Source organism: Bombus pascuorum, chromosome 9, assembly GCF_905332965.1.
Source record: "Bombus pascuorum chromosome 9, iyBomPasc1.1, whole genome shotgun sequence".
NCBI lineage: Eukaryota > Metazoa > Arthropoda > Insecta > Hymenoptera > Apidae > Bombus > Bombus pascuorum.
The window spans coordinates 13539342-13567238 of NC_083496.1; the positions used below are offsets into that span (position 1 = coordinate 13539342).

Consider the following 27897-nt stretch of genomic DNA (forward strand, 5'->3'; position numbering starts at 1 on the left):
CAATGTTTTCTTATGTGAGAAATAATTTGTTGGAAAGTAGTGTTACACTTTCAAAACCATTTCGGATCTTTGTTGGAATAATTAAGGTGCAACTTGAAACTAAAATACACATATGTATGTATCACGATTATCTAGATGTACTATGAAATTGTGATAATGAAATTGCATTATAAAAATTGTGTTCGTTACTGTATTAATTCGAAGTTTTGCCCCCGAAAGGGAAGGAAGGTAAGTAACAAAATGTAAAAATGTAAACGAGAAACGAGCGAATACATTGTATATCCAAGCATCTGAGACGGAGAATAATGGAGGGTACGCGCAACAAAGGGCCAAGAGGAACGAACGTACGAATTACGTGCCGGGTCAATTATCCGGCCTGCACGACCGTTAATCCAATTTACGAAATAGCCGGTCACGAGCGTACCACACGCGGCGCGTGCGACGAAAAGGAGTGTGGATCGCGGTTAATCGTGGGTGGAAAGACCGCCCAGTGATTCGCGGCCTCTTGGAAGTTCGATTCTAACATAATGCGCTGAAACGAGGAGAGAAGGCCTGACAAAGTTGCAAGAGCCGCCGGTTAAATCATCCAGTATATCGCGTTGCGTGCAAATAAACGTCGAATCGTGGCATTCGTGGCTCCTTTCCAGTCGAACAGAAGAAAAAGAAAAAGAGGCAAACACTCGACCACGATTTTCGCCCCACGAGAACGTTACTCGGGCAACAGGCGTTAATTTTATGCGAATACTTGCTTGAGAACGATTAATGGCGATTGGAGAGACTGAATCGAACCGATTTCAAATTCCCCGGCTGGTTGCCCCACACGGTAATCTCACCTTTCGATTCATTTATCTGCGAGTATATATTTGTGCAAATAGAGGAAAGATTAGATAAGCAGTGGTGTAACGATATACGACAGAGACGAAATTTGTATTAAAGTGATTTCGGTGAAGTTGAGTTCATATATAATCGTAAAAAATTTATAAAACAATTACAAGAAATACTGTGCTAATGAGAAATTATTGAAGATGTTCAAATGGCAACGTTGATTTCGCTAATGGTAAGCTAAATTTGAGAACGTGCCGCTATCTTGCTTTGATAGTGACACAATTCAAGAAATGTAAGAGGAGAGGCGTTTTAAAATTTACGAAGAAAATATTCGCGAGCTATCCCAACGACATTATAAGGGCGGCATAACATAAGATATGCTATTATTCGGGAAGACAGTACTACCTTCCGCTTGTTGCGTTACAAAACAACCGAAGATGAGCTAGTGTTGTTGCAATATTAAGACCAGATTGATAGCAGCATAAGTAGTAATCGTTCTCTCAGACGCAAAGCTGATGGAATTATAAATATGTTTTGCACGATAAAAGTAGAAACGTAATGTAAACTTTGTATGAAATAAAAGTAAATTTGAAATTTATTAAGTTGTGCCATCAAAGCAAAGTAGCAGTGTGTATTTTATTGTACGTTACGAAATTAAAAATAGTGTGTTGACGTCTTTAGAAACGAAGGTAAATCGAGCAATACTGTTATTCTGTACTTTGTACGCAACTATGCTTTGTTTGTTTTTAAAAACATGTCAAGCAATGATAGTCTTAATTATATTAACTCCATATCGTACCCCAGAGATAAGTAATGCGACGTACTTGCTTATTGTTTCTGGATTTATATTTCTTTGTTTCAAAATGAAAATAGATTTCAAAATAATTGAGATATCAAAACACAGATACATTGAAATTAAAATGGTCATAAATTATAAACCAAATAATCATAATGAAGTACTCACGTTTTTAAAGACAACCAAATTCAATGGGATACGCCGTCATAATGCACTCCAAAATAAACCACACTTTCACCAAAACAAAAGTTTCCAAAATTTTTTATTGCGTTCCCATGAAAAACGAATTAAAAATTTATACGCGTTTCTGTTTTTATGAAAGATTTATCAAACTCGTCAAACGAAGACTTCTGATACGAAATCGAGTCAACGATAAGACAACACTGATAGATACTTCTTCGATCGTATGATGCAATCGTCAATGTCACGCGAAGGTAATTGAACAGAGGACGAACGCCACAACACTACATCACTGACTAAGGACGGAGGATGACTGAGGAGGATTTAATTATTTCATATTTCAGGTATCTCCCACTTCTACGCTCACGGCTGCGCAGTGGCGATTCTCGTGGTGACTACGAGCTGCGTGCATTCACTTAACAATTTCTTCGGCTCTGCGCAACGTGTGACTACCACGCGGTGATCCTTCATATTAATCAATATCTGTATCTAATAATTTTATTTATGCGGATTTTTCAAGATTTGACCACCTGATCTGTAAAAAATGTATAATTCGAAGTATCCAAATTTACTTTTAAAAAAGGATTATTTGAAATACTGTGAATCTTTTTTAATGTAATTTTGTGAGAAATTAGATATTTTGTAATTCGTATCATGAATTCTCTTAGAATTGTAACTTGTACGTTTTTACGTTAGTCACTTTGCTATTTTTAGTTTGATAAGAATATAGCATATCTGCTTCTGCTGTTAAATCTACTACGCAATTGTTACCTGCAACATAAATTTTGTAACTTACAGCGCGCGATTCAATTTCAAATTTTCAAAAAATCCTGCGATACAATAACTTTTTGCTAAAAACTTCACATGCTTATTTAAAGGAAGAACAGATTTGTTAATAATATAGTTTGCATTTACAAATTTAATGAAACAGCCTTATGTAACACGTCGCCTTCAGCCATATCGCTTAAACATACAAAAGTCATTAACATAAAAATTCTACCGCCCACGAAACCAATGTCAAAACATCAAAAACCTTACAATTCAATGAAACCAACCATACCACCTTCGAGATAAATACGCATGCAGTAGTTGTGCGCTTCCTCCAGTCAATGTAGTGTAAATCTCAGAGACCATAAAATTCATTGACGTACATCTCCGTTCATATTTATTGGGACACGTGCTAGTCTCGTATATATCGTGATAATTGATGGAAATTACAAAGGAAATTAGTGAAAAGAGTTTAAGGTTCCAATTCTAAAACTCTAAGTTTCGGTTTCCAAGACTCTAGAGTTCCAATTCTGAAAAGTTTGATAGCAAAAGTATTTCAATTCTCGTTCGTTAATAGCGTAATTAGGTCACTTTTCGTGACACAAGCTTAAACATAGAGCACACGTATTTTCATTTCGTCGCCAAAATGATTATGTTTAAAGATCAGTGACCCGCGTCTACGAATCTTAGAAAAGTTAAACATTTTGTGGCACGTGTCACATTTCGCTAATCAACTTTCCACTCAACGAATAGTACAATATGCGATACTTCCACCGAAACTATCTCAAAATTAAACTTCGGACAATCCAACCGTAAACACAACACCCAATAAATCTCTTGTAAATCGTGAATCGTGCTGGCAATAGATATAACGTGCGAACAAATTGGTATAGTTGGAAAGAACCGGAAGCAAGAGCGGAGAGAATAAACGGCGGAGGCGTCGTTTTGGCGCGTTCGTGGTAAAACAAACAGTGCACACGACGCGACGTTCGAGGCGCGGATGAAAAGTTTGGCGTGTGTTTCGTGCATGCGCCTCCAACGCGATGCACATATTACAGTAACCAGACACGGTGAGAAAGAGAGACAGTGGTTAGGAAAGATCGTGCAAACAACCAGACGGCGATAGAGCGTGCGAGCAAGATCGTGGCCGCATGATCGGCCACGGGACAATGTAATCGAGACGATAAACTAGATAACTCGTAATTAAAGTTTGCAGATCGATCCATGGCCCCCGTGGAATGAATTAATTACGAGTAAATTGCGAGTTCGCGTTTATGTAACTACGCCGCGCCGATTTTGTCGTAAAAGTAAAAGGAATCGGGTTCACCGGTTTAATTTATCGATCTGCTATCGGTTTGGTTGGTAGTTTCACAGTTGAAAGTATTAAGTTTGCTGCTTTATTTAATCCTGTTATGGTTTTTGATTTTTTACGCTATAACCTCGATCTCATTTCAACGAACGAAAAGATACTTCATGTTTGAAAAATACTTTGGCATAACGTTGAAGGGAAAAACTACCAAGAAAATCAATGACTTTTTCGTGCTTTTTCTTCAATTTAAGAAATTAGATGCTTCAAATGATGTAACAGATATAACTCAGAATAATTTTTCCAGTGATATAGAATGCTTCTAAAAGTAATGAATGTGGGAAAAAATATACGATATATAAAGTCTCCAATTTAAATCTAAGAATATGTAATCGCAGTTTTGATTTGAATAATAAATTGTTTACGTAGAAATATTTATATGAAAAACAATGTAATAAACTTCGTAAGCTACTTGCCTATTGCCTAAAAGAAATTAATTTGGCAATAAAACAAGACATTCTAAATTATTTCACATACAGAAACGATTACTTGGCCTGAAAAAAGAAGCATGACTTTATTCAGGTTACTAAACGCATGTCAGAATTTGTACTATGGTAATTACGTACACATGCAACTATCAAAAAATTGTAACCCGATGATTAGATTTCTCCAACATCACATTTCTCTTGCTAACCAGACAACTTTTACTTAAACAACATTCTATATTATCAACAGTTTGCGAAATAACCCTGTACATCCGCATGAAACCTTATTTAACAGATTGCAACTTCAGGCCAGTTCTCGTACAATTTTCTTTGGATTACACCGTTACCTAATACTTGTAGCTTCATTATTATGCACGAAACCGGCGGGCAAACTAGCGTAACCGAAGCGTTTCAAACGTTCAGTTTCGACAGCAGGAAATTCTGAGAGTTAATATGGTTAATCGTAATCGCTGAAACCAATCAAATCTCATACACGATCGATCAAGTAGAACGGGAATTTTGTAAATTCTGATAAATCACAATTAAAGAGTATGAGTTAATTATGGAATGGAGGCAGCGATATGAGCTATTTAACCGTGAATCTGGGTCATCGAAATTCTTTTTATGGATAAACGTGCATACATGCGCTATGATCTGCCACGTGCACGCATATAAACGCAATTATGCATGAGGTGTATTGTCGACTTTACTTTTAAGTCAGTAGGACCGGAAACCAAAACGACCGAACGATACTGGAATATTAAATTAGTCGAAAATTGACCGCTATCTCATTGCGAAATTAAACCTGTTTCATCTGGAACGTTTCCTAGCTGCATCGTATATTATATTCTTCGAGATATTAAATATAAAGATCTTAAGAAAACGTAAAAGAAGAGTTTTTTGGTATTATAATTCGTAAGGCTTAATTCCTTCGTATTGAAAAAAAAAAAAAAAAAAAAAAAAAGAAGAAAACGAGATATATGAAAATAAATTGTTCTTTGAAGATATTGTTATTTGTTAGCGATAATCTTACAAGATATCGTAATTGATCATGATAGTTCAGTCCTGTCTTTACGTTCATTGCTGTGTAAAAAAGATACAACATATTCATTTAGAATTATTGAACATAAAAAGTCAATTAATTTAAGCCAAATGAAATTAATGAAGCACACTGATCAATAATCCTATTCAAATAATAAAATGTAGACATAAATCGAGAAAGAAGAAATAGTTAGCCTAACTAAAAGCGCTTCCTGCTTTAATTAAAAGTTCACGCGTGACCCACGGTGCACAAAGCTTCATGTACGCGCGAATTCGTGGAACAGCAAATTCCGCGGCAGAATGGCGAGCATAGAACAATATTTCCTTTGTAATAATTAGACACGACAGGCTTCGGAGGAAGCGAAAGATGCGTTCCTCTCGCGGCCATGATCGAGAGTGAGAAACGCGTGACATGACGCGAACGGAAAAGAGACGGCGTAGAAGAGAAATTGCGTACAATATGTAGTGAAACAAGTGCCGTTAGTCGTGTTGGTGTCAGAAACGGTTTCACGTTCCGTCTGATTATACATTAGCCTGATTTAATAATCCCAATATTAAATTCTGATAATAATTAGTCCCAATGAACATTGGTGTAATGTCTCATAGACATTGTTTCGAGGTTTGGTTTACGAGCTACAATCAAGTATATCGTATATTTTACTAACTTAAAGGAAGGTAATTTTTAAAACTGAATATATTTATGCAGATTTATATTTTTGCCGATATAAGTGAGAAAATTAAACTTCAGTAGAAATATACTTTAACCGTTAAATGTTATTACAAGTACTATCATACTTTGAATATTTTATATATTTTTGTATCATCAAGTTTCTCACAAATGCATTAGAATTGGCAGTGTAATGATAAACTATGAAGTTGTCTTAATACTAAAAAATACTATGAGTTTACGTATCATATAATTGTGGAAATATAATTTTAAAAAATCTATTTTCGCTATTCTATCTATATTTCTATATTTAAAAATCTATATTTTTTGCAAATCTTGCATTGTTTTGAAAGTAAGTATTTCCATAGAAATAGCCCTAGAATACGCTAACTACGCGATAAATTCTTTTCGTAAAATGTTAGTTTAGGAAAGATATAGAAATTGTTATTTTTGCGGAAAATTTTGCGACTGATTGTATTTTCATTGTCATAATGATCGACGGTGGTGGATCGGTATGTAGTTGTGGTTATTCATTCGCAACATACGACGCTCGTTATGCGAAAATCGTGTTCAACCCGACGTTCGGACAACAATTAACGACGAGAAACAAGCTGCGCTACATGAGCGAGAAACAGGACCGGATAGACAAGAGGAAAATAGAGGAGCAACGAGAGAAATGACGTGAAAACGTTACCTGACGTGAAATCATTGTGCACTTCTATACGACCATTGTGCACTTAATGAATACTCGCGCCACAAGAATACCGTTCGATTTTAAACCACTCCGTTTAGCAATTTAAAGCATCTTCCAGTTTCACTGGAAGAAATTAGTCTTAATATGAGTTATAAACATGAAGTAAATTGACGACGTTAAATGGAACTCTACAGTCGGAAAATAATTACGTGATACTGAGCGATAAACCTTTTAGATTTTAATATAATCCTTTAGCGTGTTTTTTTTTTTTTTATCCTAAAGTGTTTAATAAATATTGATTGCACGAATAGATATTTTGGAGATGGATTTCTGTAAAGTAGATTAGTCTTGGCGGTAAAACGTGTAAGGTTCGCGCGGTAATGCTCGATGATTTATGACTGGTAAATTAGTTACGCGTACTTGTTAAGCTTGTGATAACCAGTGAATAAGTCAACAGCTCTGAACATGTTCTTCGTTGAAACAAGTGATGATAGTGTTTACGATGTGTGAAATATTTGGTTCTTTAGGTTCCCTCTAATAAATTGTCAAAATAAATTCGAATCTCAAATGAAAGATCGCATCTTAATCTACAATTACTATGTTCCTGACTTTCAGACTTTACATGTCCTTCGTACATAAACTAATACGTATATAATGTAATGAATAATAATTAATAAACAATAAGTACAATGATAAATTAATCTGTCAAAACTGAATTTGTCTTTCTTTGATCCGCTATACTTCAAAGAATACTAATCCACGTACAAAGCCTCTTCAAATCCTTACTTCAAAAACTCGATGAGATAAAATCTCCGTAACTCTAAGTCTTCGTCTCCACTGAATCAACAATGAGCGACATTTTCTCGCCGCTTATTGCTGCGTGTTTCGAAACATATGTAATAAACAGCAATTTACAGAAATATTTTGTTCATAACGAGGCAACATACGACGATGTTTTTAATAAACATGGAGCAGCAACAAAAAGTTACTCGATGTTGCTTCAGTGGAGATGATATTTAAGATTTCTGTTCTTCCCGAAGACTGTACTTCTCTAACTCATACTTCTCGAGATTTCCATTGTTAACAAAAATCTACAATACCAACATGCCGCATTATGCAAATAAAATACGAACCGCATTAATATCCCTCTCAGTGTTCAGTCAAGTTACATGAGGTACCCGCGGAACAGACAAATGATCGCGCTGCCGGCCAATCTTTCGCAAGTTTAATTTCCCCGCGCGTGACAGTCATCCGTGACATTAATTACACGGCATGCATGCCTCGAACGTTCGAAAGGGAAGAAACTGTGTAGCGTGTGCGTGGGTAGTGCGGGGTGGAACGAGGTGGAAAGCACAATTGAAAATGAGAAACACGTGACGGGGACATGAACGTGAAAATATAGCGAGAAGGAAGAAGAGTAACGGGCCATGGGCGTGCGACGGGAACAAGTATCGCGGTCTGTTCGCGACTCCGTGCCGTGGAACAGAGGTTATTAGATGCAGAACGTCGTGTCGTAATAAATGCCCTGAGCATAAATACGCTCTGCTACGATGCGTCGGTGCGGCTCGTTTTCATGTCGTCTAAATTCTTGTCGCGACTCGTGGAATGTTTGCCGTGCGTATTCGACAGTTGCACTTGAACCAGGAAATTGTCGCGGTCCCGTGAAATTCCAACGAAACGACGCTCTATCACCTGGCACACACGCCAAAATATTTGGGAAATTAACGTCCCACAGCTCGCGATACATTGCCCGTTATGTCTTGGATTCTAATTTCTCTGCTGTAACGGAAATTCGCAATTACGATGTTAACTGGTATTACGAGTGAAATGAATGTTCATTGAAAAGAGAAGAGTACCTATGATATGTAGTTTACTGTTCAAGGTTTATGGGAGAAATAATATCGAGATAAAATAGATACTTGATAGTTCGAGTACATATCCTACAGCGAATATTTGTATTAGATGTAGATAAAAATTCTGTATTTTTAAATTTAGAGTCCATTTTATTTAGTCAGAAAATAGAAAGAAAATCACTAAATCACTGATAAGACTAATGATTGGAAATATTCGAACGTTTAAAATTGAAGATACGATTTGTTCGAAAAATAAAAAGTGTCTTTTCCTACGTTTAATAAATCCTCCATTATTTTATTAAAATAAAATAATAAGATCTACATATAATAATAAGACGATGAGAGTACAAAAATTACTTAATGATAAAATAGTACCTAAAGTGACTTCGATTTTCCCAAAAGTTTCGTCACTCTTCGCTTACGCTTGATTTACACTGTCACAGTTGGAACAATCACGAACAACTATCTACCACGACTGTCTCGATTCGCGATTACATTGCGCTCTTAAAGATTTCACACGCACAATACACATTCTTGCCACGTGCAGCCAAATTTCCATTAGGCACCAAACAACCATCTTTCGTGTATTCTAAGAACAGCTCATCAATCGCAATCGATACTCTAGCCTAAACATTTGCAAACTCTATCACCCTCGTAATATCACTACAAAGGCAGAGTAGATTTTTCTATAGAAATAGCGCCATTTGATTGAAGCTATTCAATCCAATCAGGATTGATTAATCAAATAAACATTCCTAAGATTCTTTCAATTACAGTTTACAGCAACAGCGAAGAGAGATACTTGAGGATTTCTTAGTAAACAGAACCTTCCTCGAAATTCATATTGCGAATATAGCTTACAAAATAGAACCTAGACATGAACTTGGTTTTGTACGTTCAAATTTATTATGCATAAAAATTCACAATCTAGTTATTATATTCCTGTTTATTACTAACATTCTTGGCGGAAGCAGAAAAATTATATTCACCATAGTATGTATTTTTCTTCAAAAAAAGAGCACATCAACAAAGGAAACAAATTCCATTACATGGAAACTAGATCGAGAATCCTAGAAGACTAACAATTTTCCTCATACCATCCAACGTATAATCTCACAATCAGAAGAGAAACGTGAGGTACACACACAGTATAGTAAATCTCGACGGGCCACGCTCTGTTTCGCTCTGCTTGCACAGAATAGCGAAAACCTTGATTGTACACCCCTATCTGACATCTGCACGAGTTGTAAGCATTACGATACATTATTACACGGTCGTGTCGCGCTGACAAAGCGCACCAATGACCAGGTGCAATCACGACCTCGCGTACAATTAACACGCTGCTCGCAATTATGTCCTCGAGGCTTTCGAAACTGCTCCCTTTGCCCCTGTCGTTCCAACAGTGTGGGTGTTGAGACGTGTACTGTGTAGGAGACGCACAGCGTCACGATGATTACTCAATTACGGCTGATCAACGGTTCACAGTCCGATTGAATCCCCTTTCTCCGTGGAAACGACTTTTTTTCCAGCTACGAGCTCGCGTAGGACGCAGAGGTTAATTGTGCAATTGCGACCAGTGAATGGAGCGAGCTATGGATGGTGCCTGATTGTCTATTACTTAGTGACTTGTTTCGACTGTTAACTTCTTTGGATATACTCTAAGCAAAGCGATAGAGTTTACTTTTGTAGCGATCGTATTGTCATTTTTCTACAAGGGCTGCAGCCGCTTTCGTTACATGTTTCATAGGTTTCAACGAGTACGATGACTGAATATGAATCATGTTTCAATGCACGTGTTTACTTATATTTATGTGGTTTTGTATGCTACGTGTGGGATGACAGTTTCTTTATGGTCGATTGTTTTAATTCTGATAGATCTGATAGATATAGCAGGGCGCGATATAGAAAAATCGCAAAATAAGTCGAACAGAAATTTCGTGATTTATGAGACTTTGAGGAAGATAAAGAAGTGGTATTGATCGATACCAATCATGATACGCGGCATAACATACACCTTTGTCATATCTTGAATAGGGCTTATAACATATGAAATATCTATTTAAACGATTTCAATTCTTTATCTATTCTTAAGTTATATTGAGAAGAATTTCGTTTTCTTGCAGTATACTTTACACGAAATTGAATGCCGAAACGTGCTCTTTTGTTTGGTATGTCGGAAGTTCTTTAGAATTCTTTTTGACAATAGAATGAATACGTACGAAATTTCAGCAAAACGAGAGATAATAAGTTTTCAAAGAAGATGCTACTCACAAACTAAGTTGTATTCACCAACTGGAGTATTTTAGTATTTTTGCTTTATAGATACTCATATAAAGATATCAACAAAATTTTTACTTATTTCTGATGAAAAAATTTGTTCATCTAATAAAATACTCATCGCTACAATCAATCCAATAAAATGCTTATACTAATCCTCTATTCTGTTACTTTGCAGAATTCTACCGCATTTTGCTTCCATCTCACTCATTCCACCCTAAACAATTCATCCCCCCCCCCGCCCTCCATTTCCCAACACTTACTAAATCCAATTACGAAAATTCTTGACTACGATTTCTAGTTGACAAGAATATAAAACGACAGTAGTAAAGAACGGGTTTCAAAGAACGTTATGAAACCGGGATTCCAGATGCTTTTGTCATCTGGTTGCAACGATATTCGACGAGCGGGGCGGGCCGCTCGTTAACCGAAAGCCTCTCTCGTGGGAGATCCGCCAGGGAGCCTATTTGCTCGTCGTGGAATTCTTCGTTGGTTCGTCATTGTACGCTCATGAGACAGGACGTCGTCTGTGACCCGGTGCCGACGTAACGTGCTATTGTCGCGAAACCGCGAGGAATGCCATGAAATAATCCGTTTTTCGTCTCGCGTTGCGCAATACGCCAGTATTATTCACTTTTTCAAAACACCTTTTCAAAACACCTTTACTTAAGATCCAGATGATGACAAGAATTTTTCACGCGTTTCAAAATACTTCGCCCATGATGAGTATATAATCAACAGAAGATGACTTTATAATATGCAGGAATAAATAGAAAACGTAGAATAAAGATTTTTCGTGTAAGGCCTCGTACTGAAGAAAATAACGTTTGAACATATTAAGTCAAACATTACTTTGTTGCATGCGTATTTGCGTATTTGTGCGTATTAAATCGTGTGCTAATTTTGGTATTAGAGTAAAATTCCAGTATAATTTATTTAAATGTTTTTCAGTTAATTTTGGTTCGTGTCTGACTATATGAATTCCTGACGGTCGAATCTACTTCTTTGAACGCGAACTATTATTATGCGTACGAAAAATACTAGGCAGTAGGAAGAGTTTACGAACTTCCGTTGTAAAAACTATCTGTATAAACTTATTTGTATAAAACAAATGATACGGATATCAATAATAAATTTCTCTTCCTTTTTGATCAACTTCTACTAACAAAATTTTAGAGGAATGCTACCAAATAACTCTTTTTCTACTTTGCATTGCACAACATGTCTGTACCCATTGTTAACCTTCACGCTCTCTTCGAAACACCTTGCATGTACATCCCAGACGGTGACAAGAATTTTTTACGCGTTTCAAAACTTCTCGGCCGCGTTCCATGTCGTTCGTGCGCGAAACACTCGACCGCTAACCTCGACAATGCGGCCATTGTTCCATCCTTTCGGTGCCGAAAATCGACTGGCACGCGCTTTTTCAAACTGTGAGTCTGTATTACGTATTGTTCGAACGTGTGACAGGCAATCGCAAAAGAACTCCAACTGGAAGATTACGTGGCCGTCAGACGAGCTCTGCATACGAAACTACCAGTAAATTTTTCTGTCAACGTCTGAAATTTGCCAAAGTGGCAGTCTCTCCACTGTGTGACTTGTTATCTTGTCTCTGTTTCATCTATACGCTCAGGAATTTCACGGAATCGTGGTGTCGAACTATGTCGTAATCTGTATCTTCGCAATGCTTTGCAGAATTATTGCATTCTATTGCAACATGATGCTTTTACGCTGGAATTATTATCCGTTTGTGAATTTTTTCTTTCAGTTATCGTAAAAGATTAGTATTTTTATAGGTGACTAAAAGCAATTATGTATATGTTGTTTGGAAGTTAGTTAATAATAGCGAATGTTGAAATACATCAGCTTGAAGTGATATAAAACGTAATTCTTTCCGTATATATCATGACTATTTCGCGTGAATTTTCAGACAAATGAAACTAATTTAAAAGAAGGTACAATCGTTCCAAATCCATTGATTCCTTTCTAATAGTTCCGAATTCTTGAGATATCACGATATATTATATGTAATCCTGTAAGAACTTGTCACTTTAAAAAAGCTCCTTCTAAAGACCTGAAGTAAATAAATAAATAAATAAATAAATATATATATGTTACATATGTTACTACATATTATAAAAATATATACATATATTTACTTTAGGTCAATGGAAAGAATTTTATGCATATATTTATATGCATCTTCAATATTTAAAATATTCTGTCGTCTAACTAGATTTATATCCGCATAAAAAAATTAGAGAATCGTTTTTGTGTCTTGATGTAATTTAGTGAATATCTTAGACAATTTTTATTACAGTATCATATAAATAATAAATAAACCCATAGGGTATTCTCGTTTTTCTTCACTTGGTTGATGCAATACAACCACTCATACTTATTTATCTATATCTGCATTTCTTTATTCACTTTCACTATTCAAGCACTCAAACTGATAAAATTTTCCTACAAAAACAACAAAAACCATAATTCGTTAGTTCCTGACGTGAAAGTAACGTCTGAAACTAGTCATTCATCGCGGCGTTAACTTTATTACTACAATTACACTCAGCTCCTAAGTTCCCATCAATCGAGAACTTTCTAAATGTTCTCATAACGCCGTGAAAAATAACTAAATTCCCTTCCATTAAAATTTTTCACCTATCTCGGATATCTAGTCGAGCACCCAACACTCTTGTAGATCGTAACTCGAGGACGCAGCGAGAGGTCGCCTGCTCGTGGATCAGCGGTACTCACCTGAAATCAGAAAACACAAGGTTCTTGAGTGCATTCGGTCTCGTGCGTGTGTAGCCCGTGTTCTTTCAATAGAAACCTGGCTAGAAGATCGTAAATTTACCTCGTTCACCTTGCACGGATAAGATATGCGGCGAAACTCGTGAGAAGACGCGCGCGAATAGAAAGACTCTCGTAAAGTACAATGTTCGTATATCCGTGGAACGCGACGGCTCCAACCAGAAGAATCTCAGCTTTCCGAAATTTGCATTACCGAACGACAGCGTCTGTTCGTCGAAAATTAACGACGCCACTGGAAGCTTAATTATTTCCAGACTGCCGGTCGTTTTTCCTATCCCATCGACGCTTGGGAATCGTGAGAATACGCTTTCCGAAATGCAAATCCCCTTCAACGCTTTGAATCGCTAATTTCTATTCTCTCGACCTGACAACTTCTTTATTGTCTACATATATAATTGAGAGTTTTAATAACAAAGGGTATATGGTGTATAATATTATAAATTTAGAGAAGAATTTGGGAGTAAATTGTAGTCGTTTTAAATGATAGTTAAATGATAGTTAAATGAAATGGTAATTCAGGATGTAAAATTTCACGAATGAAACCGATAGACATAAACATTGCTAAAGCTCAAAATCTTTTACTTGCTTTTGTCTTATTAAAAAATATGGTACCTTTTTTATTGATCAGTTTTATACCAATATGTGCATGTATTTGAACTTATTACTTTATTTCAAATAATTAATATATGTTTCAAATGTCTCTATCATCATATAAAACATATTTATTCCTTATTTCGTTTTTTCGACTTACTATCAATTTAAAAATATCGCAAGGTTTCATCTAATAGAATCGTGGACTAAATTTTATAAATTTCGACTACTCATTATGGCTAGATTGATTACCACGATAAAGTAACTGTTACATAATTAACTAAGGTGAAATCTATCTGTCTTTGATTGAGAAAATACGCGTAATTTGTACTTTATCTAACCAAATACGTCACTATGATTCGTTAATGCTGACTTATCCTGTTATTAAACTGTAAACCGCAAAATGACGGTACAGAAATACGTACAAATTGTATTTACCTTAAATACACCCATGATATTAAATGGTCAATTTCTTGTATACGAAATACATTCTATCATTCAGGCTATAATCATACTATTATTGACGGGTTATGGTACAAATCTTCTAGCATAAATCGACTGAAACCGACAAATTCATTCTACGTTGGGAACGTAATCCCTTCATTTCTCGAGTTTGTTTCCATTTATTGCCTTTCAAAAATTCTACATTGTGTCATTCCTGTATTTACATACCTATTAACCTATATCAATCCATAATCAAGAACATGATTCTCAACCTAATTGAGAGAAACGAAATCATGTCCACCTCTATCATACCTAACCGAGGTCAACAAAAAAAATTACAGAAGCATTTAACTTTAAGAAAAAGTCTCAAAAATATAACGCAACGAGATGAACTTTATGTCATTCACCGAATTGCAATTTGGTTAACTTCTAACGCGTCTAACCATGCTTAATGAAAAACGGCACAAAACATCTAACCTCGAATTCCATGAAATTCACGAAAGAAAACAATAAGAGACAATGGCATTAACTTCATATCGTTCACCAAATTGCAGCTTCTCAGATACTACTCATAGCCTTCGTAAGCGTCCTGTAACTTCTCAAAGAGGCACCATTCACGATCAACGCGATCATCCTAGTCATGACAACAACTGTCACGTGGACAATCAGCAACTAGAAACCCAGACGATGTACTCGAAAGGAAGCAATGGGCTTCGATTACAAAGAGAAAGATCACGGCGAAACGAGTGTCAAAGGAGGTTCCTAAGAGCCTCTGGGTATCCATCGACGCTTCGACACCGGCGACGCCCGTTCCCGCTTCGAGTTGCGGTGCATCCAACGTGAGAGAAGAAGTGCATTCACCCCGACCGTTTGCATCGTTTACAGCTGCTGCAACCGTCTCTCCGGCTTTTCTAGACTCCTCGCCGGAGAGCAGCTCTATCTCGACCACGGTCCACACTTATGCACTTACGCGTTAATGCCGTAACGACCGCGTCGGCTGCCGCGGTTACAGTTGCAGTTTGCACCGACAGGCCGAGGGCAGGCCGGGCTCCTCCGAGGGCAAGTTACTAGCATCGGCATCCGATTTATTTCCCTTGCTAGTCGACTTCTTCTCTAAGCTTGCCCTCATTTTCATTTCATTGTTTCCGTACTTGTTGAAATTGAAATTTTATAGAAATTGCTGATGGATGAAAATCTATGATTTTTCGTGATATTTTTGTGTGTATTAATCTTTTAGTCCCTTATCTTGATTTGATTCATCTTTTTTAAAAACGAATATTATAATGGACGGTAGTCGATGATAATTCGTAGCGTTTTTGTAGATTCTCTGGATTTTTTGGTATGTAAATTTCTCAACCCTCGACAATTCCCTAGATCAAAATTACGCGAGTTGACAATTTTGATATAGGCATCCTAGTGGATGTACAAATATTGTTCATCCACCATTGTTAAATGAAATATCCATACACCTCTTCAATTTCATTGATTAATTACACCTAACATTTGTATACGTAAAATTCTACTCGAACATGTACCTAACCTACATATGCTTAAGACTATCGAGTGTATTCCATAGAACATTCAATCACATCATGAGCCCCCCGAACTATTTCATTCACTAATCCTCCAAAAACCTCCTACTTCGACTTCAAAACACACGAAAGCGATAAATCAAACTCCAATTAAACCTTACTCGAACCGATCACACAGGGCTTACCACTTCACGCTAGCGAGCCGAACGTACACGATCATTGGAGAAAACGCAACGAATGTCACGCTCTCGAGCACGTTGAAACCAGTGCTAGCAGCTGTCGGAGGTCATTTTTCAGAGCGCGTTCTCTCCCTACCAAAGGCCGCGCGCGTTCTGGAGCAGAAAGGTGCGAGTAACCGGCGTAGAGTAAGTGCCCAGACTCCAGGTAAGCGATCGGAAGAAGGCCTTCACGGCCGTACGCCCGCTGTAAATTTTACTACGTCATCTCCGGGAACGACCTCGTCCCACAACCGGCACTAAATCCTTTTACGATCGGACCGGCAGCCAAGCAAACTCCGTTCCCCCATGTCGTTGACTCGCTTTTTTATTCCGTTCTTCTAGTGGCCAACCTCCCGAGAAAGAGTAAACAAGACATCGAACGCTCGTGCTGGCGAGTATCATTTGCAACTAGGAGGCAGATGTTTGCCCGCGCACAGAATTTGATAAGATGTTCCGACTTGATTAAGATAGACGTCAAAGAGTTGTTAGTTATATCAGTGTTGTTTATTGTATGTGATTTTCGAAGTGATTCGTAGTAGAAATCTTTTAAGGGGATGGAAGGGGATTCTTGAGAGTTTGCAGCCGTAGTTTAACTCTAAGTAACTCGGTTTGATCCAAATTAATATCGATTCGATCCAAATGAAATTTTTTAATAAATAACTTGGTTCATAACGAAATTGCGAAATGAACCGTGTTCTTATTTTACGTTATATTTGAATTCTAAGTGTAATTTTATTAAGAAGGATAAAGTTGTATCAGAATATGAAACAAAATTCTGTTTCTATAAATAAGTAAGAAAATGTGAAAAATTACGTGCACTGTAATTTACAGGAAACAATTGGAACGATCAAACGGGAATTCCACTGAATACGCGTAAAACGTTTCGCGTCCTGCGGGTTTAACCGCGAAATCGTGTTGTGCAATCGTTAAGTGAGTGCGGATAATTGCACATAAATGTAAGCAATAGTCATTAGCTCGACAGCGTTCGCGTACGGGAAAACATATCACCGTGTCAATGCCTCGAAAGTATTATGCGGTCGCGTTGAAAGTTCAACGAAAACATACTTCCTCCTGATTACCATACAAACATTTCTTTAATTGCGCGCGAATATTAATTAATAGCAGGGTGGCTACAAACAAATTGCTCTGGCGTGGCGGTTAAAATTGAAATTACCGAGGGAATAAAATCTTGTTGATAACACGGCAATTTAAATCAATAGAATTGGAAGTGTATTTTTATATATGTAATGCAATTTGTCTGTAAGATAGATAACTAGCAAGTTAGTGGCCATAGTGAACGAGTATAATCAACACTTTTATCAGAGAAAGTAACTTCGACAGGTCTCTGGAAAAGGGGATTCTTTAATTATCATGATTTATATCTTGATCTGTTTTCTGGTGGTTTTAAACATTTCTCGGTTCTGAAAAGATAAATCTAATATATATCATTAACTTGATCTGAAAAAGATAAACGCGTTCGATTTGTACGAAATTCTGATGCATGTATCGAGTACTTGGTTTAACACGATAACGAAATTATTTTAATATAATTACGATGAAACGTTAATTGATCAAATTATACGGAAATGAAATATTAAATAAAATAATCAGTAGAAATCGTAAAAGGATGAAATGACAATTCTTTTATTAGTACACCTCGTCTAAAAGTTGAAAAGGAGACTAATCTGTTAGTTCTAAATATATAAACTTTCCAAAAATATGTTGTAACCGATATCATGGATATCAATATTCTGGAAATGTTCAAGAATAAAGAGAGAGTTTTAGTATAATACGTAACGTGGAATTATTCCCATGTAAAGCAAGGCAGGTGTAACATTTCATATTTTCTTTCAGTAGTCTTTATTTATGATGGCCATTCCATACAATTTTCAGTTCAAGAACACCAACAAAAAGAATTAAGAGCTCTGCAATGTTAGAAAGTACCTAGTAAAACAAGGGAAACTAGACTCGTTCGAAAATAATATTCATGACTTATGCAAAACAATCGCCGCCGGAAGGAAACTTTAGTCTGGCGTCCTATGAAAATAAAATATATCATCTTTCGCTTTCAAGGACTGCTAAGCGAATTTTGTTTTGCGCTGGCGACCTATGCCGCTAATTAAGCGCTTTCACCGTTGTTCGCCGATGTGTAGCGATTTCTCTCCACGTCCACGAAAGACCAAGTTCGCCGATTCGTTTGTATTAAAACTCGATGACGTGTGCATTTACGTTCAAGGGAACTTACCTACAGTTCCTGTTAATTAATACGACTCATTTCGCAACCTTCTCTGCAACCTGCGCGTTCAAATGGAAAATGGCACGGGCTTTGAAAGTCTACGTAACCTACATAATTACGCTATTGCTCAAAATCTATCTGGTCATTCGCTTATTTTACAAAGGACTTAATTTAATTATAAAATTATTATCAGTGGATCTGCAATGGTTTTAATCCCTGCGATTATTATAATCATATGCAGTAGTAGGATATTATGTTTATAACGTCTTGAAATTTAATTTGAAAGGCTAAGATTTATGTTGTATGGTAATTGTCAAACTTTGTAAAATCATTTTGTTATTTGAGAGAGCAATCTTCATCTTCAAGATTTCAACTTCATTTTATTCGGTAAACGATTGTATAATATTTCTAATTCTGAAGTTGATAAATTTTTTCAGATTTTCTGGAGGTCCAGAACATTAAAAAATTTAAGGCTGGACATACACATTCTAATTTGTCTGCGGAGTATGAAAATAAATGTTTGTCTGCAGTAAGTTAATTATGATGTACATACTACTATTTATGCTCTTCTTAGTAGATGTGTAGTTTGTATTCTGCTAATTTTACAAAAAACGAACAAGAGTTGTTTCTAATTGTTAATATGTTCATTTTGTAAAGAGGTTCAGATAGTTATGACATAGTTTACATTTTCATTTACAAGTTTGGTTCATGATTTTACTCATCTACACATTGCGTTGAGGAGCAATTAGAATATACTTCCCTTACGTAATTTTAGATCTTAAATCCGATCTTAGATCCGGACAAAATGCGCGATAAAAGTTAGGCTCGCAGTTAAAATAGTATAATTAACTACCATATATTCGTACGATGTAATTATCCAAGTGCTAACTCCGCCATCCTATTAAACCGTATTTTCGCGTGAAAATATTCCGGCGTACACACGCCCCGCAATGTTACACCTGTCACGCACTATATCCCGCGCTCATAATGACTTTATTGTTCTTTAGAACCGCGCTTTCGTATATAAAAATAATTCTTCGTGTCGTCGTGGAATTTTATCCAATCAATCATCCAAGAAACACGAAGAAAATACAAGTCACACACGATCATCGATTTCAAATAATCTCCTATGCAATATTCTCTGGATGATTGGCCGTAAATCGGCCAGATTCTCCAAGATCAACCTTCATGTTGGATTCATAGATTCTGCGCACATCGTCGATCGACGATGCACGAACCATCGAATCGTAGCTTTAAGTCGTGTCGATCCACGGAAGCCTCGGAACACGTGACCGTACAACGTGCGTCTATTATACATGTTCGATATAGGTAATGTGTACCGAGGATGTGCAACAAGGTATCCTCCCTTTCCCAGTGGCTGCGCCATGTACACGTCGTGAATTATTGTAACGATCACGAAATTGCAGTTTAGCCGCCATCAGATGTTGCGATTTCGTTGCATCGTCGTCGTGGTGCGATCACCGAGCTGCGACCGATGAGAAACATTGCCGGATCTCCGTGCAACAGCCACGAGGCGTCGAACACGGGCCTTTATAGAAATTGAAATCGATTTCGTGTTGGATCGCTGTAACAGACTCTGCTCATGGTCGATAAAAATTTTTAAGTACTGAATGTATAGAGCTGAGAATAGGGGTTTGATAGTTGTTTCTTATCGTTGAATTATAGTTTCGTATTAGATATAATAATAATATTATTCTTTTAATACATTTATTTATATCCTCATCCGTATTGGTCACTGCTTACGTTGTCCTTCTCTATTTGTGTTGTTCTATTTGTACTTCTCTGAACAACCCTTAAAGAAGCATCCAAGCAATTCAACATCTTTCATGCGTGCGTTAATCGCCTCGGAGCGTGCATCTAAATCTACGCGGACAGCAATTTCTACATATTAATTTCGAGCAACAGACAAAGTGGTAGGAACTAGCCAGACACGAGAGACCACGTTCCTTGGGCGTTAATTTTCAGCTGAACATGAGCATAAATCGCGTTAAGTAATCCGCCTTTCGGTTCTACGTGTATGTTAATTTTCGCAAACGGAAATGTTCGTCGTCGGCGATAAAGTTCTCGTGTGCTCCGATCCGGATTTATCAGCGCTCCAGATAAAACGACCACGATTTATCGATTATTTCATTAACGGCAACAAGCCGACGACTTTCTAATGACTTCCAAGGAGAGCACAATGGACCGCACAGTCCATGGGTCACGATGGATCGATGTAACAAGTAATCGGTTTACGCCTTTGGTGCCGATTTCTCGAACACACCCACGTGCTATTTGATGAACGGCCGCATCCTCGTAGTCTTAATATACGGGGATAATTGGGTATTGGTTAGCGGTTAGTCTTAAGCGTTTAGTCGATAGTTTGCTGGATTTAGTTGGTAATTATAGGTAGGACAGAAGAAATTTTTAACGTTAGTTTGAATTTTTTAACTGGGTGATTGCATAGCGAGAAAAAATAATATAACTTTCTGTGTAATGTCGTATTCAATTAATAAATTAGTCCTTTGTAATAAACTAATCAATTTTAAAGAAACTGAAATTTGGATTTTTCGAAAGTTTGAAATAGTAAAAATAATTGAATGAAATGCTTAGCGAACGTAAAAAAAGTACGTGACTACAAAAAGCGAACTAACATCCTAGAAATCAACCTCAAAAGAAAAAATTCCTATCACCAATTACAGAAGTTTGATAATATCCACGTCGACTTTATAACTACTACTACTATAACTATACTATAACTTCCTATCCAATCCATTTTCCTACAGTATTCAACAAAGAAATCACTCATAACACAAAAACAACTCCGAGCAGAAATAATTGCAAGAGGAAAATTTCGAAAACGCTCGTATTTCATGCATGAGAATCATTTTGAACAACTTCCCTGTACGGTTGCGAACATTGGTGATTGGTTACAGGTCGTGGAATATTTACATGCTTGTGTGGGCCACAAGGAGCGACGCACAAAGAGCCCGCGAATAGAAAATAACGCGCAGAAGGATGATCCCGCTAGAACGTTCGAGTCTATGCCACAAAGAATCCTGAAAAGATTCGTATGCCTTTTGTATGGGAATACAGAGGACGCGCTCCTCCTTCTATTCATTGTCGCTTTTGAAAAGCGAGCGGATTCTACGGACTCGAGAGCAAATCTTGACAAGACGACATACATAGATTCGAAAGTACTCATTATTCGTTAGTGAACATCTGTTAGATTGAGAAAAAGCGAGTTTGAGAAGAACATATGAAAGGGTTAGATAATCCGTCGGCATAAGAATTGAATTATTATTCGAGTGGATCTTCTACAGCTGATGGAGGATACTGGTAGCTTACTTGGAGAAAAGAAGCAGGAGAATTATTCTGTGGCTCTTATCTTGCGATTTGAAAACTTTGAAATATTTATTTGAATTGTGGAACTTTCAATTAAAGTATGAATATTTTTCTAATAAATATTCTGTGTATCCATATTTCTACATGTCTTTTACATTTCTTTAAGAAGACAGTGGAGTATAACTATCGTAGGACATTTGCATACTTTTGGTAATTCGAAAATCAAAAATATGCCGAAACACGTTACCTTAACTTGACAGCGTAAATGTCGTATAGAATCTTTTAGACCTTTATAATACTTTTATATCATTGCTTTCTTCAAACATCAACACAGATATCATTAAAAGAAGGGCTATCGTGTTCATAAACAAACAGACAACTGCAATAATATCGGCGTATCAAGGTTCTAATAACGGGTAAACACGGATGTACAGGTGCATGCGATCCGCGGCGGGTTTCAATTAATCGGATAAACAGATACGTTTCGCGGCGAAGGAGTTAAGTTTCCTACCGGATTTCCATTCCATGGAAAATGGGTCGAGCTTTGAAGAGGCGGCACCGGTAGTTTTATACGGCGATCGAAGCCTCTCAAAGCGCGTCGTTCCGTGAAAACTTGCGTGTGGGCGAGAAACAACAAATCTTCGTCTAACCGAAGCTCGGTAACGATCTCGCCGTACGAGCACCACGGTGGAATAAAGGGACCCGAAATAACTATCGCCCGCCTATTTTCGTACCGTGACCCATCAGCTGCTCAAGCTGTTGGGCCTTTCGAATATGGTCGAGACCAGCCATGCGGGATTTCCGGGCCGAAATTAAACGTTTCATGACAAAACAATGTACGAATTGTTTCACTGCGATGATCGATCTTTTTCGATTCCCGTTTGAGACTGATAATCATCGATTCGAAACAGATCCTAACAGCGTAAACCCGATTTTCTTGTGATTTTTAAATCATTTGACAAAGCTTAAAAACAATTATATCTTCGTAAAAAAAGTGGGGGGGATAGGAAATAGAAAAACAAAATATCAAAGCATAATTTATATGCTATGGTAAATTTATTTTATTATTGTCAAAGAATAGTTAATTCGTTTTATTTGCACGATTAGTGTCAAAGGCTGTTTATTCTAGGAAATAAAAGATGCTTTTGAGGAAAGGATTACTTAATTTCACATACAAGCAATTGACCTTCCTACTTTTTTTTAACTTATTAACGCATCATTGTTAATAAGTTTAAGTCACACGATGAGTTCTATAGCAAAGGTGAAATGTAACCTTTCTCGGCATTTCTAGAAACTAATAATGTATCATCAAATTTCATTTAATGTATTTAATCTGTCGATGTAAATTACTTAATGAAGAAAATCAGTTTTTGGATAAAGGAAAAGAAAAGATCATAGTTCAAAGTTGTTCATAGTTCAATAGTTAAAAAAACTGAATTGATTTAAATAGAATTTACAAATTTATAACAGCCTCTACGTCTGAATGATTAACTACTACCTCTACTAAACAGAATTTCTCTATCACCGATGTAAAATAATATAATATATTCTATCATTATGATTTATAATTCTGATATTTTAATTTTATATCGACGAATTATCTTAAACAAAGTTATTTAACTATATTTCAATAAGTTATAAAATCTTTGTGCTGACCTACCGCATATCTACAGCGTTGACCATGACAGTTGTAAATCCATTCCCTCCGAATCCAGACACGCACGAATTCCAAAGTTTTGGAATTCCTGGAAATAACACCGCCGCTTTACCAAAACAGTCACCATGGACGGTTACTGCCATCGGTGAGTGCTTTCAAAATAAGCCTAGCGGAATATTTCTGCAGCAATTCAATCGTGGCAGCCCTCAGGAATTCGAAGAACCGTATCCAATCGTTATATTTGGCAGAAAAATAATCATTCGTGCAATGAATCAAACGAAAAAAGAGTAATGTTTGACGTTTTTGGAATGTGCTGTTTCAAGGCTCAGTGTGAGTTGTAAGAGTACGCTATACATATGTACGTTTATTTAAATATGCTTTAATGTGTATTGACACCAGAGTCCTTGGTTAAGCATTTTAAACGCGCAACACGATCGTCGATAAATTATGTATCATAGCCAAAAAATGCGTTGTATGCAAAATGATTTCATTGAAATAATTGTTAAATTATGTTGTTAACACTTGTGACTGATTTAAAAATATTTTGAATATTTTATGAATACAATTTTGCACGAATGTTTTACAAAATATTACGTTATGAAGGAATATTTTACGAAACAAAAACTTAACGTTCATTTATTGCGTCGATTTGGAGAAAAAGAAGCCCAAAATAATTTCTGTTTAATAGTGTTTGGTGTAATAAGGAGATAAAAATGTTTGATAGATCATCTGTTTATCGAGTTTGCCTTATTAGAGTTTGCTGAAAACATTGCGTCAGTAGGCAACGTCCCGTTGAAAAACAGTTTCCTTTCCTTCCTGAAAGCTTTTCGTTTTCTCAACCGCGGAGAAACCAGATCTTTCCCTTGCTTCTCCCGATATACCAGCTGGAACTGTAGCCACGACAGCAGTGGGAGTTTACGAGACGATACAAAGCGTAGAAATCCGTATTAGGAGAAAATCCAGTAATCGCGTCAGCTGCACGTATAAGGTATCGATTCATAGCCGGTTGAGTTAAGATTGGTTCGCTTCTGTCTGCTAGGAGCAACGTCAAAATCTTATTCCCAACTTTGATAATTACGAAGAATAATTATCGAATATATTTTTCATCTATAATTATTTTAATTATCTTAATTATTCCATTACATGGGAATAATTTGACAAGAAACATGAAGTGTATTTAACTTCTTCAATTAACTTTCGCTACAACGAAGCAAAATTTCAAAACCTTTGTTTCAATTATAAAGAAACATTTCCTTAAAACCAACTTCTGATAAGTACAATTCTGTATATTACTTTTTTACCGAATGTATATTTGTAGTAAATGTTGTGTAACTTCTCGATACATTTTCAGATTCACTTCAAATTTTAATCACGGTAGTCATATTTCATTATTGTACTTTATAGTATTATAGAACTTCAAAATGCTAACATATAACACAAACAATATACACATAAAAGTTTCTATAGCAAGTTAAATACTTCTGTAAGCCGCTGCGTCGGTGGATCGAATAGCACACAATAATCCAACATTATCGTCCCGTTAAGACGGCGTCAGTTTGCTTTTGCTGGGATCGTTGTACGTCGATACCAGGTGAAAGTCCTAAAGTCTACGACCGGTTACGCCGAAACCCGTTGCAGGTGCATGTATGCATCAGCGCCTCGGTACCGGTGCATCCGAGAAGAAGGTCACGAGCGGATGCATTCCGGGAGTCGTTTCGATCGTCCTTCCACTCCGGCAAGGTCGTTTACAGGAGCGTCCGATAAATTGACCAACAGGCGATGAAAAAAAAGATTAACAACGAGGGAGAAAACGGGTCCCTCGTTCCGTTATGAGAACCCTCCTTCGGACACGCTTGCACTTCGGTCCAGTCCATTGTTAGGAAATATGACATTGCTCTTTTTATACCGATCAGGGTAATATTTTAACAAACGAGCATTTGTACATTTTAATTAGGATATTTGATTGAATAAACTATTTGAAATACGTAGATGCTTGATTAACGTAAAAATGCGTTGGAAATGAAACGTTAAGTGACCGATAGTAGATAAGGGAATAAAGGTAATGTTTTAAGTTTTTATTTTCGAATTTTCCAATATTCAAATTTTCAGATGTATCGATATTTAAATTTTGAAATATTGGAACCTTTAAATTTTCAGATTCTTTGATGTTCAAATTTTTTAACATTTGCATTTTTAAATCTTCAAATCTTTTAATTTCATAATTTTCGTATCTTCAATTCAATACATAAAGATCGCAGGACTTGAAAGCGCTTAATTCGATTCAATCCAATTCAACGCATCATCAATTCTTCGTACCAAACGGCACACTTTCGCGAGCGCCGCTGATCAATCATCGCTGCTAATTCTCAGCTAATTTTCCGATGCGTATTTCCACTAATGCTCGCCGTGCGAGACCTCCTTGACATCAGCTGATTTTTTCACGTCGTTGAGCATCGCGATTTGGTCTACGATTTCCGTTGCTCGTCGACTTTCCTTGCACTCTTCGCGTGTGTCTATTGACGCCAGAGACATCACCGCATTGACAGGAACCGGTAATCGACGACATAGGCAAAAACACAGGCAAAAAAGTCGCGTAACGTCGATTAAGTAACGTGGATAATGCATTGGTCAAACAGCGTGGTAATTATCTCGTGTGGCTCTTGCTGCGCCCTGCAGCGAACGCGTCCACTCGAGGAGCGTCGTTTACACGCTAACCGCTGTGGAACAGCAACTTATAAATCATTTCTTGCTTCAATCTCGAGCGGACCGCTTCTCACGGTGTAACCATTAGCTGTTTCATTGCGTTCTCCCTTCTTTCGATTCAGAGACTCGATGCAACTTAGTCGACAACTTTCCGCTCACGTTTTCCACCGACCAGCGCCGTGTCGATTCTCGCCACGAGATTCCAAGCACGCCGCGCGTCTGTGAGGTCCTAGAGGTGGAGAGCATGGCTGTGGAGACCCGAGGGATGGGGTGCATCTTTCCCGGCGTTCCCGCATTAAACTCGTTTCGACGCGCGCCACAGGACGCTGGACCCAGACACGATTTTCTTGCGAACTGTGTCGGCTGAGTGTCGATCGAGCTTGTTGCTGAACCAGTTCGGGACACGTCCACCGTTTCTTCGTCGCGGTCTAACGAGTCGGATATGATGAAATATATCACCACCGATGATTTAGCGAGCACGTAACGCCAGTAGAATGTTAAGCCTACGAATATATCGATAGCGATGCTGGAATTACACTTACAATTAGCGTGGACATACTAAGGGTTCGTATGATCCGAGAAAACCGTGTAATCGCTGGCTATCGTCGATAAATTGAATTTTGCTCGAGTGATGATATATGTATATCGTGGATGAAATACTTTGTATAATTGCGTTACGGTAGGATTTTGCATGAATTTTGCATATCGAATATGTTAGTTCTGGAGATGCACTTGGAGAAGAGAAAACCGTGTAATTGTTCCATATAGTCAATAAATTCAATCTTGACCGCATGATATCGTCGATAAAATATTTTGTATAATTAAATTCTGGTACAATTGATATTTGCATGAATTTTGCATATTCTATATACATATCTCTCAATTTGTTTTTACGTTTGGTATATCCAGAGCAAGTTTTCGTGTGCTCGAAGAAAACCGTGTAATTGTGAAATCGTTTATAAATTGAATTTCGTTCGCATAATGAAATATATCGCCTATAAAATATTTCGTATAATTACGTTCTGGTAGGTTCGATTTTTACACGATAGATATTAGCTACGCGAATGTTGTTCGTACAACTTCTCGGTACGAGGGATACGTAAGTAGAAGCTTTATGTTAGGGTTTATGTTAAAGCGTATGAGATACTTGATGGTTGTAGTTACTTTAGAGAATTTTACATAAATCGATATGCATACCGGTTACCTTTAAGATGCTTCGAGAGTAGGTATCCGCGCATTTAGGTTTCACGGCAATTTTCGTTTCTCTGCCGGTCTCCGTAATGCAACCCGATTACCCGTCAAATGAAATTTTCATTTGCAATGTCGAAAGCAAATGGCAGATACGATCGTTACGAGGAAACAAGTTCATTTTTTTTTCTTGATTTAAATTAAAAAAGAAAATGATTGATACGAGAAAAACTGTGCCTTGTCTAGCAACATCTTCGCTCGTAAAACCTGTTAATGA

General features: G+C 37.0%; 1 protein-coding gene and 1 long non-coding RNA gene across 7 annotated transcripts in view; one reads left to right on the top strand and one right to left on the bottom strand.

Annotated features, from left to right (window-relative positions):
- Window positions 1–27897, bottom strand: part of LOC132910295 (LIM domain only protein 7) — a 158983-nt gene that overhangs the window by 72816 nt on the left and 58270 nt on the right. For 2 of the 6 annotated variants that reach the window (XM_060965865.1, XM_060965867.1), the window contains exon 1: window positions 1790–2110. The exons of 3 other annotated variants lie outside the window; for them this stretch is intronic. The gene's annotated coding sequence lies outside the window, so the exon portion shown is untranslated. Of the gene's footprint in view, window positions 1–1789; window positions 2111–23732; window positions 23757–27897 lie in introns of those variants that run through there. One more of the 6 variants, XM_060965866.1, reaches the window with a different exon arrangement.
- On the top strand, window positions 893–6335 carry LOC132910320 (uncharacterized). The gene is made up of 3 exons (XR_009658728.1): window positions 893–1057; window positions 1944–2055; window positions 2146–6335. It is a non-coding gene; the product is annotated as an uncharacterized LOC132910320 (long non-coding RNA).